Raw genomic sequence first — 14,583 nt, 5'->3', positions numbered from 1 at the left:
ACCAAGGCGCAACATGATTTGAATACATCTTCTTTTTAATAACAACGACGAAGATGAACACGACACACTTATACAACACTAACGAAAACAACAAACGATCGTGAAAACTTCAAACGTAAGTGCGCACACACAAACTACTTACGTCAAACTATACATATGCACAAACAATGACCCACAAACAGCTAAAGCCTATGGCAGCCTTAAATATGGCTCCCAATTAGAGACAACCGAAATCAGCTGTCTCTAATTGAGAACCCATTCCGGCCACCATAGACTTTCCTAGAACTACACCCAACATAGACACAGCTAGACACATACACTCAACACAAAACCATAAACTACAACAAACACCCCCTCTACCATATAATACCCCAAAATACACACATACCCCATGTCACACCCTGACCTAACTAAAATAATAAATAAAACAAATAATACTAAGGCCAGGGCGTGACAGTACTTCAGACATACCATATTTACTCATCTGTATATCCTTTTGTCTGTTACAGAGAGTATTGGAGCTGGATACCCATGTAATTCGCCATTAATTTATTACAGTTTTTTTTGATTGCTTAAGCACGATTTTCAAAACAGGGCCGTGTTTAAAACACTACACACAATTAGCACAACCACACACCCAATTAGCAAAACACTACAGATCCTTTGCAAAATTAAACACTCTTGTAAAAACTATACACTTCTTTTTAAAAACCACACTTTGTTACCATATGAAACACACACGTTTCACATTACTATACTCTGTTTGCACGAGTTACACTCTGCTGTGATAAACCTAAAACACTTTTAGCACTTCTACTTCCCTATGATTAGAGTAGGCTACTATCAACAAAGTACAAATATAATGTCAATTCACCAAGACCAATGTTGCAGACTGAAGAAACTCATTTATTTCTCATTTATTTCACACGCCCAAAATGTTGACATGGAGATTCATAATACTGTAACCAAACGTCACTTTACATATTGTAAGTTCAAAAAAAAATAATAACTAGACATTGTCTCTACGCCTAGCTGGATCTGGCCAGAGAATTTCATCAACATCGCATGTTGTCATTAGCAAGACACCTTGGAAAGAAATGTCTTGAATGACGAATCCATCCTTGCATTGCTGCTACCTTCATCTGGTCACAGGCCTCCTCCATGGCTTGGATGAGGGGTACCTCAGCCTGGAGACGGAGATCATATACCTTCCACCGCCATGCCGAGAAAAACTCTTCTATAGGGTTGAGGAATGGAGAGTATGGTGGAAGATATAGGACGGTGAAATGTGGATGTTGCTGAAACCAGTTCTGAACCAGAGCAGAGCGGTGGAAAGACACATTGTCCCAGACAACAATGTATTGCATATGATCGATTTGATTTGCTGCTGTTATGTTGTGCAATTGGTCCAAAAATGTAAGTATGAGTGCTGTGTTGTAAGGGCCCATATGGGCATGGCGGTGGAGGACCCCATTCTGTGTAATGGCTGCACAGAGTGTTATATTACCCCCACGTTGCCCTGGGACATTGACTATAGCCCTGTGGCCAATGATGTTTCTTCCCCTCCTTCGTGTTCTCGTCAGGTTGAACCCAGCCTCATCCACGTAAATGAACTCATGCTGGATCTCCTCTCCATCCATTCGTAAAACTCTGAAAAACAGTGTCAGGCAAAATTGTGTAGTTCAGTGTAGATCTAGTATACATATTACAGTACAGTAAAAGATTATGAGACAGTATGCAAGATCACACTGCTAAAGTGAATACATACCTCTGCATAATCATGCCGCAGTCAGTTCACCCTTTCGGAATTGCGCTCGAAAGGCACTCGATAAATTTGCTTCATTTGAATATGTTTTTTTTTTAGGATGCGTGTTGATGTTGAGACTTGATGGATATCGTTGAAAATGGCGTGGTTATTGACAATGTTAGCTTGGAGCTGCTTGAGTGTTATAGCATTGTTGGCCAAAACCATGTTTACTATCTCCCTCTCTTGCTGTTCTGTGAACATAGGAGGCCTTCCCCCTTGTTGTCCCTGACCCTCAATCCTATGTAGAAAGAAAACAGTATACAATAGTACAGTAATTTCACAGGAAAAGGTAACAGAAGTGCTGATAGTGCATAGAATACAGTACTGTAAGCAGTTACTGAAACCATGCAGATGTTTTTGATATGATATTTTTACAATACCTATTTTCCAGTCGTAATGTTCTCATCACACTTGCCACTGTATATCGGCTTAGATTTGGCTGTACTCGCAGTCCAGCCTCCCTCAGCGTCAGGCCGTGGTTGACAACGTGGTCAACCAGTGTTGCACGGATCTCATTTGTCAGTCTTCCTCTTCCTCTTCCTCCTCCTCCTCGTTCTCCTCGTGCTCCTCCTCCTACTTGTTCTCCTCCTCCTCGTCGTCGTCGTCCTCCTCCTCCTCCTCCTCCTCCTCCTCCTCCTCCTCCTCCTCCTCCTCCTCCTCCTCCTCCTCCTCGTCTTACTCTTTCTCTGACTCTTTCCATTGTGCTTGAAGACCGATGAACTCACCTGCTGCTTTTTATAGTGCTTATACACCTGATTGGTGTGTCTACAATTAAGCAAACGAGTGTTTGCACACCTGGTGACTGTGTTGAACCAATTGGTTGGACGGTGTGGTAATTTGACAGTCAGTGCTTTGGTATTGCAAGGACGTGGCTTCATGATAGATTTTTGTGTGTAATGTATGTTAAGTGTGTTTAGTGTTTTGCAAATCACTGTGTGTAGAGTTTTGCAACAAGTGTGAGGTTGACAATGTGCTTATAGTTGTGCAAATATGGGCTGATGTTTTGCTTCTTGAGTGTAAGGTTTTGCTAATAGTGTACTACTTTTAATTTTAGTGTGTAAGCAATCCAAAAAAACTGTAATGTGGATGAGGTTGGCTTCAACCTCACCAAAACCAGGCGCCGTGGAAGAAATGTAATAGGACAGAGGGCAATTACCAATGTCCCTGGACAGTGTGGGGGTAATATAACTATGTGTGCTGCCATCACTCAAAACGGGGTCCTCCATCACAATGCCACACTGGGTCCGTACAATATGCTCACTTTTCTGGATGCAATTTTCTCAATGCTTGTCCCTGATCCAGATCAGGAGCCTGCTAGATTTGTAGTTTTATGGGACAATGTTAGTTTTCACCGGGCTGTTCTGGTCCAAAACTGGTTTGCCACCCATCCACAATTTGTAGTTTTGTACCTACCCCCATATTCACCTTTTCTAAATCCCATAGAGGAATTCTTCTCAGCCTGGCGCTGGAAAGTGTATGATCGCCAACCATATGCCCGCATGCCCGCTTCTCCAGGCAATGGAGGACGCATGTGAGGACATAGAGGTTGCCTCTGTCCAAGGTTGGATACGCTATGCTAGGAGATACTTCCCTTGATGTTTGGCAAGAGAAAACGCATCTTGTGATGTGGACGAAGCATTGTGGCCAGACCCAGGCCAGAGAAGAGATGCGTAGCTTAGCACTGGTGACTGAGCGTAGCTTAGCACTGGTGACTGCCCCCCCCCCCCCCCCCCCCCCCCCCTACCGATTCCTGGACTGCCCCCCTGGGACCCCACACACACAATTATGTTTTTTACTGTATTCTAAAGAATATACTTTTGGTTTACATATGTTTATGGTTTTGTTGTATGCTACTGTATACAACAGTAATGTTTGGCCTAATAAATATTTTCTGTTTCTACATTGCATTGGTGTCTACAGTGTACTTGTTACCCCTCTCAGCAGATTACTTTCACTGTAGAACAATGTATTGAAATGTAGATATAAGCCTATGAAAGACCAAAGAGCTTTAGATTTAGAACAACAGTGTTTACATGGTATATCCAAAAATGTACTATTATGAAAGCAGTGTTTGCCATTTGATGCAAATGCTTCATTCTGACATGTGTTTATGGCATTTTGAATGCAGTGTTACATTTTGAAGGAGATGTGACGCATTTTGCATTTTGTGTGTGCAGTTTTGAAAAAAAGAGACAGTTTTGAAAACGTGTGTAAGCAGTTGGAAAAAACTGTAAAAGGGTTCACCTCCCACCACACTGGCACAGCCTAGCACAGTCCAACATAATTAATATGATAATTATTTGTGGATGAAATAACTGTCAATCATGTAATGACCCCCTAGTTATTTTTAAAAGGGGATTCATCAATATTCTCCTGGGGTACATGGAGAAAGGTCAGAAAATCTCTCATTAGGATAGGAGAATAAGTGTGTGTGTGTGTGTGTGTGTGTGTGTGTGTGTGTCTGTGTATGACGATATCTGAGAGTACACTGTATCTCACCACCAAAGGCAAATGCCAAGGGAACCACTAAGGGGAGGTTCTCTGAATGAAGGAATAGGGACAATCCATTTATTATATTTTCCTTACACAATCCAGGTAATGCCACCTCTGCTTGCCTGGCTCTTACAATCAGGTATACCTCACTTCAGAAATGTTAATTCTACACAATCTCTCTCTTTGTATCGGATTCCAGAGTTGCACATTACTGACGTTAGGGGATGCCTATGCTGCAGTCACGTCAGGATGAGTGTGCACTTCCCATAGTCAACGTTGGACAGCACAACCCCTGTCCCAGTCTGTCCATGGTTGTTATCAGCCTGGGTCTAATACAGGTGGAAACAGACAGTCAGTTCTGCTGTCAATACTTCAATGGAATCCATGGGCTGTATTGGCCTGTTAGTCAAACACATATATTGTTCAACGTAACAAAACGATCTCATTCTGTTTTATGGAAAACAATCCAAAGGTTGAAGAAATGGTTCAATGCTTAACCAAAAATTTTAATAATCTACTCTAGCTCTCATTTCAATTCCTAAAATGATCTCACAAGGATATTCCTTACAGTTGTCATTGATGAGATAAGAGGTCATGAAGTCAAAGAATAAGAAAACATCCAGTGGGAAAGTCGTTGTTGACTCATCAGTCATCAGTTGGTGTTGTTGACAGTGATGCTGATTTCTCACTAAGACTTACTTGTGACAGGAGGTGATGACTGCCGCTGCCATGACGTCCTTAGGTATCAAGTAGCAACCATGATCAAGCAACAACAACAACACACACATGCATCGGCGGGAGTGTTCAAGGAAAGCTCTTTAGTTTATCTATCTTGCAAATTAGGCTAATGGTGAAAACCCTACGTAGATGTAAGGCCATCTTATGAACGAACCAAAAGTGCAAGTCACCAAAAAGAGAGGATATGGGTTTACCCTGCTAATATTTGTCACCCTATCCATATTACTGTAAAACTAACTACATTTCTCAGACATATGCATCATCCAAATGCCTACAGTTGTAAAAGTGATATTACTAAAGCTGTAACAAAACATGAGCTGTTTAATCTGTTTAATTATGGGTAATACACACTCTCCCCTTGGTTGTCTCTGTCTAATTTGATTGCTCTACCTTTGCATGTAGAGATGTGACAGTGGACCCCGCTATCTGCAGACCAGAGGACTATCTAATTGCCACAAGTCTGCACGGTCATATTAGGCAGGAGGAATATTCATTTGGTAAAATATACTGAACAAAAATAGAAACGCAACATGCAACAATTTCAACGATTTTACTGTGTTGCAGACATTTGAAATAAATAAATTAGGCCCGAGTCTATGGATTTCAAATGATTGGGCAGGGGCACAGCCATGGGTGGGCCTGGGAGGGCATAGGCCCACCCACTGGGGAGCCAGGCGCAGTCAATCAGAATGACTTTCCCCACAAAAGGGCTTTATTACAGACAGAAATACTCCTCAGTTTCATCAGCAGTCCGGGTGGCTGGTCTCAGTCGATCCCACAGGTAAAGAAGCAGGATGTGGAGGTCCTGCGCTTGCGTGGTTACACGTTGTCTGTGGTTGTGAGGCCTGTTGGACGCACTGCCAAATTCTCTAAAACGACATTGGAGGTGGCTTATGATAGAGCATTGAACATTCACATCTCTGGTAACAGCTCTGGTGGACATTCCTGCAGTCAGCATGCCATTTTTCCTTTTATTGTCCCTAGCACAAGGAACACCTGTGTAATGATCATGCTGTTTAATCAGCTTCTTGATATGCCGTACCTGTCAGGTGGATGGATTATCTTGGCAAAGAAGAAATGCTCACTAACAGGGATGTAAACAAATATGTGCACAACATTTGAGAGAAATAAGCTTTTTGTGCATATGGGACATTTTTGGGATCTTTTATTTCAGCTCATGAAACGTGGGACCAACACTTTACATGTTGCATTTATATTTTTGTTCAGTATAGTTTGGGACAGAGATGTAGTGTAAAACTGACACAATACATTATATCACTGGAACACAATGTCTATGTATATTACCTGCAACATATGCTAGGGTCAGAATGAATATATCAGTATAATAGTATGCTCATGTTCTAAGGACAAGTAGAATGGAAAGGAAATCATGTGACTCCACTGTGCTGAACTAAGACTTCTCATATGGATGTGACTCACTACTTACTGGCATGGAGAAACATGACGCTGTTCAGTTTCTTCTTTTATTTTCTCTTCTTTTTACATTCCATTCCTTCCTATTCCGGCCCATTCCTTGGCCTTCTGACTAGGAGGCGGCCCTCTATTCTAGTGATGGGGTTTGTCTCTTTTCACTGACTCTGATCTTTTCGACATGTTCACTCAAAAGAAGGAATCTTTCGACTCATTTCGTTCACTTGAGTCAGTATGCTCAGAGCACGCTGGACCCCCTACTGACTAACGATGTACTGAAAACTTGATGATTCTACGAGCCTTTCGTTCACATGTCGTTCACTATATGGGGCTTATTGGAGATGTCCTTTGTGACTGAGACTTGACTGGTAGCCATACAAATATGATTATTTATTGATACTGGCCGCAACCAGACTAGATTGTGAGCACAATATCGTTTGCGAACTGCACCACCCCAAAGGATTTGTTCTCGAGTTCGAGTTTGTTGAGCAGAGGCTGTGTGTATGTTCTGGTTCAACAAAGCTGTGTCCATCATCACATTCAATAATCAGTTGCATTGATTCTTGCACCATGCGAGCAATTACCAGTTCTAAACATATATTTTACTTCTCTATGCTGCCAGCAGCATGATTATTTTACAGTTGTTGGTCGGGGCACATCTCTGGAGCCGCTGAGCCGGAGGAGCACATATTAATCCTGCTGTCGTCATTGCGGACAGCAGGTCCAACGAACAAATAAAATGAACGAGTCTCTCAGGAAAACAAATCATGAATCTCGAGTCACTAAAAAGAGTTGTTCGAAAAGAATGAATCACTTCTGTAGTCCAATAGACACGCAAGTCTGACTCAGTCTTTCACATGGCTGTGATAGATTCGTTGGTTTACTGCTGGTGCCGCGCCATGCATCTCACCATGGTGTCAATGTCAAAATCAAAGCCAACAACGCTGACCCCTGGCGTCAACCCCCTGGTCTCGGTATGGCCTCCCTCGCTCCCCTGTCAGACAATGGCTGTTTCCTCCTCCGTGTGCCACCAAATATCTTCCCCCTACGGTCACAGCGGCTGTCCTAAAGACCTCACAGTGGAGAGATGGTGATGGTCACCTCTGACCCTGTTTAGTCTCCTTTGCCTGCCCATCCACTCCCTCTACCCCCTCTGCCCTCTCTCGCTGGGTGACAGATGGATTAAGATAATTACAGCTTGGCTGTGCCCACATTCTGGTGGCAGGGTGAAAATTGAGATTCCAACGGTGGCTCTATCACTACACTGTTGATGAAACGTCTTGCCCTTCTTAGTGCTTGTCAGTTGGGGTGGAGGGACTTGTGTACTGGACTGGACACCCTATTATGAAACCGTAACGCTGCATTCAGACAACATTCAGAGTACTTGCAGCAGACCCTATCAGCTCTCAGACTGTAAACAGTAGAGACCTGGAAACGCATTCAGATTGGTGTGTGTGTGAGTATGTGTGTGGTACAGCTCAGTGTTGGGACGCCTAAGTGACTGATTTGATGGCAGCTCTGTGCCTTATCAACCCCTGGCTGCCTCTCACTGAACTATTGTCAGTTTAATTCACAACCCCCCCCCCACACACTTCTTCTGCCACTCCCGTCTATTGCAGTCCCACAGCAAACATCTCACTGACCTGCCCACTCAGTCTCCTAGCTATTTATCACAATACATTCAATTGAAGAACACATTATTAAACAAACCATGCAAGATCTATCAAATTTATATGTCAGAAATTATTTAACTATGCAAAATCAACTCTGAAAACAACCACAAACCCCCATATCCGTGCTGTTCACGATTGATTAATGAGGGCCAGTGTGTGTAAGAATGAGACAAATACAGTCCTGATACAGTACAAGATCTAACCCACTCTGATAGTCTATTCAGTGTAACTATTCAGTGGAGCTGTTAATTCCTGCTCTACTGTGTGTTTAGGGTTAATGATGTTTAAATGTCGAAAAGAGAGAGAGAGAGACCTGATACAGGTTCAACTGTTAAATCAGGATCAGAGAGAAGATGGTTCAAGGACTTAGAATAGAACAATGACCAATCAACAGCCAAATAGTGTGTGTGTGTGTGTGTGTGTGTGTGTGTGTGTGTGTGTGTGTGTGTGTGTGTGTGTGTGTGTGTGTGTGTGTGTGTGTGTGTGTGTGTGTGTGTGTGTGTGTGTGTGTGTGTGTGTGTGTGTGTGTGTGTGTGTGTGTGCGTGTGCGTGCATGTTCTAACAGTTAGATTAGACAGGTAAATAAACAGATGATGAAATCTACTTTTCCAGTGTTTAGCTGGACGACACTGGATACAATACAAAAAATCCCTATTATCATAAAAATAAAAAAAACTTCATAGAACACACATTCGCCTTAGGAGCTAATTATGCAGTGTTAAAGTGCCCTTTAAGGCTTTAGTTCTAAGGGTCCAAAAAGTGATATGTTAATTCTTCCCATGAATAGTCATTCCAATGAGGGGTCATGTTGACATGTTTTGGTGCTTCAGGGGCTGTGCTTTCTATGACTTCTGCTTATCTTCCATTGTCTAAGATATTCCTAGAGAAAATTCTCTTTACCCAATGAACTAATTCCTACTAAATGCATTTCTAGACAGTATCTTATTGTGTGTACATACATCAAATACTTTTAATGAACATGGCATTTCATTTAACATGCTTCTTCGTCCAATAGAGAGTAGCATTCATGTCATCGATTCTCCATAACTCACTGATGCTCTAATAAAAAGCTGGAGCTGGAGCACAATTATTTTGTGTGGAGGTGCTGACTAACAGCGAATCAACTGGGTGACCCTGAAGAAGGCCCAGTGATGCCGACACATTGGTGTTTTACCAAATAAATGACTGTGAGTTTATATATACAGAGTGTGCAAATCGCTCTATCTATTTTTATACCTCACTGATACTCCACCAAAATATATATTTTAACACACATTCATTACGCTTTTAAAACTAAGGTGTCTTCGCCTGAATACATATCTCTACCTACCTATCTGTATTTCCCCTCCATTTTGTCCGGTAAGGCAACCATCTTCCTCCTCTCTCGGTCTTTTGATCAGGCTACTTGCTGCACAGTGGTGCTATCCCTTCCATGTAGATCTCTCCCTCTCCGCACTGCATCATCAATAACTTCAAAGACACAAAAGCAGCTAAATTAGGTCTGGCACTTTGTTCTTTCATGACTAATGAGCTTTGCCTTCGCTTGTGTATTAGTCTCGCTGCACTGCTGTGGCTCTACCCCAGGGAACGCCACACTGCCTTACCGTGCTGTGTCTTTCCATGAGCAGGTAACCCCAAACAAAAGACTAGAGGGAGAATATGGGCATAGACTCTATTCAATAGTTTTTGGGTTTATTTGTATATAAGCGTATGAGCTGCTATGGATATAAAGGCATCGATTGAGATCACTGGAAACTTGTTTCAGGGTCAGATGACAGAAATCATGTTATTCTATGGGGTCCATATGCAGAATTAGAAGCTAGAGCATGTTGCTTTGTTTTGCAGCCAGTACTCATGGCCACCACTGTGTGTGCAATTACATCTGCTAAATGGCATATATATTGTTTTTTATTATATACTGAATATATACGTATGGTCTCCGATCCAATGCAGGCAAGAATTCATTAATGTTTAGGCATATGCAATGTCCTGCACAATAACCCACTGCGCACACTGACCAAGAGCATCTGAACTTAGGTTCAGGCTAAGGCGAAGCATCGGGGAACAGGGTACCTATCTGTTTTCACATGTATCGAGTGGCTTCATAGCTTGCGGGTTAGCGCTTTCTGAAAGCGTCACGCCCTGATCTGTTTCACCTGTCTCTACTTGCTGTAGGTGTCACACGTTTTCCCCATTAGTCCCTGGGTATTTATTCCGGTGTTCTCTATTTGTCTGTTGCCAGTTCGTCTTGTCTGTCAAGTCAACCAGCGTGTTTTTCCGTGCTCCTGCTTTTTCTTATCTCTCCTTTGCTAGTCCTCCCGGTTTTGACCCTTGCCTGCCTTGACTCTGAACCTGCCTGCCTGACCATACTGCCTGCCCTGACCTCGAGTCTGCATGCCACTCTGTACCTCCTGGACTCTGACCTTGCTATGATCTTTTGCCTGTCCACGACCATTCTTTTGCCTGCCCCTTGGATTATAATAAATAATGAGAGACTCGAACCATCTGCCTCCCGTGTCTGCATCTGGGTCTCGCCCTGTGCCCTTATAGAAGCAGTATTATAACACGTTTTCTGTAATCACTCTTTCACAATCAGTCTCATAATTTCTTTGTGACTTTCATGCTGTTTACAATTGAATCTCTATGACAATGTCTTGCTGATAAGTTCTTGCCCACTATTAGTGACAATGATTATGTCAAAGACCTGAAGCAGCATACTGGTACTGTCTACTGTCTTCTCCTTTCAACATGAATGCATTATGCATTCTATCAATAACCATTTCACTAACCTAATATTGTATGCATTTCAGTAAGATATTAAGAACAGCTGAATCCCTCTCTCTCTCTCCCTTTCTCTCTGCTGTTGCTGTGGTCAGATAGTGTTAGTGTTAGTGTTTGCTAGCCACATCCTAAAGACCAAGCTTCTTCTCTCAGAATACCTCCTTTGTATCGCTGTGCATCCTAACTACCCTCTCTGTCCCTCTCTGTCTCACTTTGTCTCCCTCTGTCCCTTTATGTCCCTTTCTGTCAGTGGTGTAAAGTACTTAAGTCCAAAAACTTTAAAGTACAACTTTAGTTTTGGGGGTATCTGTACTTTACCGTCCATTGATAAAGTGATCATGTAAGATCCACCACAGGCTTCATACCTCGGACTATTTGGAGGGAAGCTTTTTCTCCGCTTTTGACACGGCGTTGACAATAGCCGTTTCATGTCTGTGACAAAAAGCCTATAATCATAGTCCGTGTCTCTCTCCAACTCCAAGACTATGATCTCATCACTAGGAATTAGTATTTTTAGCTTCCTGGGTACACACAGTGTAATGATATGCCAAATAACTCACGTCCCAGCCGCCAATCTATGTGAAAGAGGACAGTGCCAATCAGTCTGATGTTGTTATAACTGTTCAGCGATTTCAACGCTTCCAAACTTCCGTTCCAAACTTCAGGTCAGATTTTCTCTTTCATTTCCCCTTCACATAACTGTTTTATATGTGGCTGAGAAAGAAAAGAAGGCAAATGTTTTCTACAATTTGTAAAACCAACAAACAAACAAACAAACAAACAAACAAACACACACACACACACACACACACACACACACACACACACACACACACACACACACACACACACACACACACACACACACACACACACACACACACACACACACACACACACACACACACAGAGAGAGAGAGACACACACAAAGCCAGCCAAACAGCCAGACAGACAGAGAGACAGAAAGACAACACTAAATATAACTGCCTGAATGAAAAAGTGAAAAACGAATAGCTTCTGTTTTCAAAATCAGTTAGTGGACAACAATCTACAGAGCTAAAACCACACAAGTTTCCATGTCTCTCCTTGTCTGGATCTATTTCTGTACAGTATATACAGGGCTGTGGTGTTATCTGGTTTTATCTCCACTTGAAATAACCCGTTTTGAATATTTTCAAGAGATAGATTAGATATCAACACCTTTGTCTTGACTTCCCTTGAGTCCACACTACCTTGGACCAACTAACAAAAGCTGCATGGTAACCTTTGTTAATGTGAAATAAAAATGAAATTATATGTGTGTTAGCGACATTATCAAATGACAGGGGATAAGTCCTACTCAAGAAGGTATCTGGGCCATTGCTATATGCAATCCATACTGTCACCTATTTTAGCCTTGTAATGATTCCTATGAAAACATACACAAGCTCTGTTCATCTTGAACGATCTGTAGGGATCAGCATCATCCCACCTGTATGACGAATCCAAAACCATTGACATGAGTCGTCATAGTGATTATGAGTTAGACAGGCACAGTATGACAGCTAACAGGGGGGTTTTCCATTGACCATGATCCCACAGCTATCAGGTCTAGGGGATTTAATCTCACCTTTGACCCCTTGACTCATCGCCAATAAACAAAGTTCAGATGGTAACATTCTAAACACGCATTGATCCACATCCCACAGTGACATAGCAACAGGATGAGTCCTAGGCTATCTCTAGTTTACTAATTCCTATCTCCACTATTTGACTTCACTGTATTGCCAAAGTCTGTGTGATAGGGCCTTGTGTGTGATTGTGTTTTTAGATCATTGGTATTTCACTTGAGTAACACTGTTGTTTGTGTTGTCATTGTCAGGTGACTAAACTTAATCAAGCATGGCATTTGAATGACTTCAAACGCATCTCCACTCATCAAACTGGTTATTGTGCAATGAGCTTTCTCATACATTGGAACTACTCCCACACTGAGTTTAAACAAAGACTACATTAGTGAATATGGTGAGGAGAGGGATAGAGACAGAGAGAGACGGAGAGAGACGGAGAGAGAGGGAGAGAGAGGGAGAGAGAGAGAGAGAGAGAGAGAGAGAGACAGAGAGAGACAGAGAGAGAGAGAGACAGAGAGACAGAGAGACAGAGAGACAGAGAGACAGAGAGAGAGTGGAGGGGACAAGGGGGTGTGTGATGAGGGTGACACAAAGGAAGCTCTATAAAAAGTACCCAAGTAAAAAATAAAAACAAATACCTTCATAGAAAATGACTCAAGTAAAAGTGAAAGTCACCCTGTAAAATAAAACTTGTGTAAAAGTCTACAAGTATTTGGTTGTATATATATACTTAAGTATCAAAAGTAAATGTAATTGCAAAAATATACTTTAGTATAAAAGGTAAATGTATAAAAAAGGTCACATTCCTTAAATTAGGCGAAACATCCGGTACATTTTTCTTGTTATTTTAAATTATGGATAGCCAGAGGCACAGTCCAACACTCAGACATCATTTACAAACAAAGCGTTTGTGTTTAGTGAGTCCGCCAGATCAGAGGCAGGGATGACAAGGGATGTTCTCTTGAGAAGTGCGTGAATTGTACCATTTTCCTGTCCTGCTAAGCATTCAAAATGTATCGAGTACTTTTGGGTGTGGGGGAAAATGTATGGAGTAAAAAGTACATAATTGTATTCAGGAATGTAGTGAAGTAAAAGCAGTTCGGTGAAGGGGAAATGAAAGAGAAAATCTGACCTGAAGTTTGGAACGGAAGTTTAGAAGCGTTGAAATCGCTGAACAGTTATAACAACATCAGACTGATTGGCACTGTCCTCTTTCACATAGATTGGCGGCTGGGACGTGAGTTATTTGGCATATCATTTCACTGTGTGCACCCGGAAAGCTAAAAATACTCAGTCCTAGGGATGTGATCATAGTCTTGGAGTTGGAGAGAGACACGGACTATGATTATAGGCTTTTTGTCACAGACATGAAACGGCTATTTGTCAACGCCATGTCAAAAGCGGAGAAAAAGCTTCCCTCCAAATAGTCCGAGGTATGAAGCCCGTGGTGGATCTTACATGATCACTTTATCTATGGACGGTGTTATTATGCATGATTTACCGGCACACGCAATTAAATATTGTATCATTGACACATTTTGAGACAATTTCCTAAAACCAGACTTTTGACCTATAACTTAGGACATTTGCGCACCACGAAGTGTTTAGGCTACTAATGTAGGCGAGTGAGGCTACACTTGCAGACTAAATGCAAAATACATACACCTAGACTTTAGGGTAGCAAATCTCCATAGTTGACGTTAGGTGCTGTGAGTTACTCTATACGTATAGCCTACTTTACAGGCTTGCATTTGTTGGTTGGCCTATGAGTAGCCCAAACTGTATAGGTAAACACACAACAAACCTGTGGCAGTGGCCTAAGTAACCAGGCTGTGCTTTAGACCGGGAAACTCTGGTCAAACATAATTTGGTTGGTGAAAACGAAGTCTCTCCTATTGCTGTCAAATAGCCAATGTTATGCTGCATTCATAACCAAATGGGAAGGTAGTAACTACAGTTGTCAAGTCGTAATAATGAGTCAGGTGCATTCAGGTTTTGATGGGACACACCATCAAACACGGAGGATATTAGGCTTGTGATTGTTTTGCT

The sequence above is a fragment of the Salvelinus fontinalis genome, chromosome 4, assembly GCF_029448725.1.
Source record: "Salvelinus fontinalis isolate EN_2023a chromosome 4, ASM2944872v1, whole genome shotgun sequence".
Classification (NCBI taxonomy): domain Eukaryota; kingdom Metazoa; phylum Chordata; class Actinopteri; order Salmoniformes; family Salmonidae; genus Salvelinus; species Salvelinus fontinalis.
The sequence above is the reverse complement of the archived record's forward strand: the minus strand, read 5'-3'. Positions refer to the sequence as shown.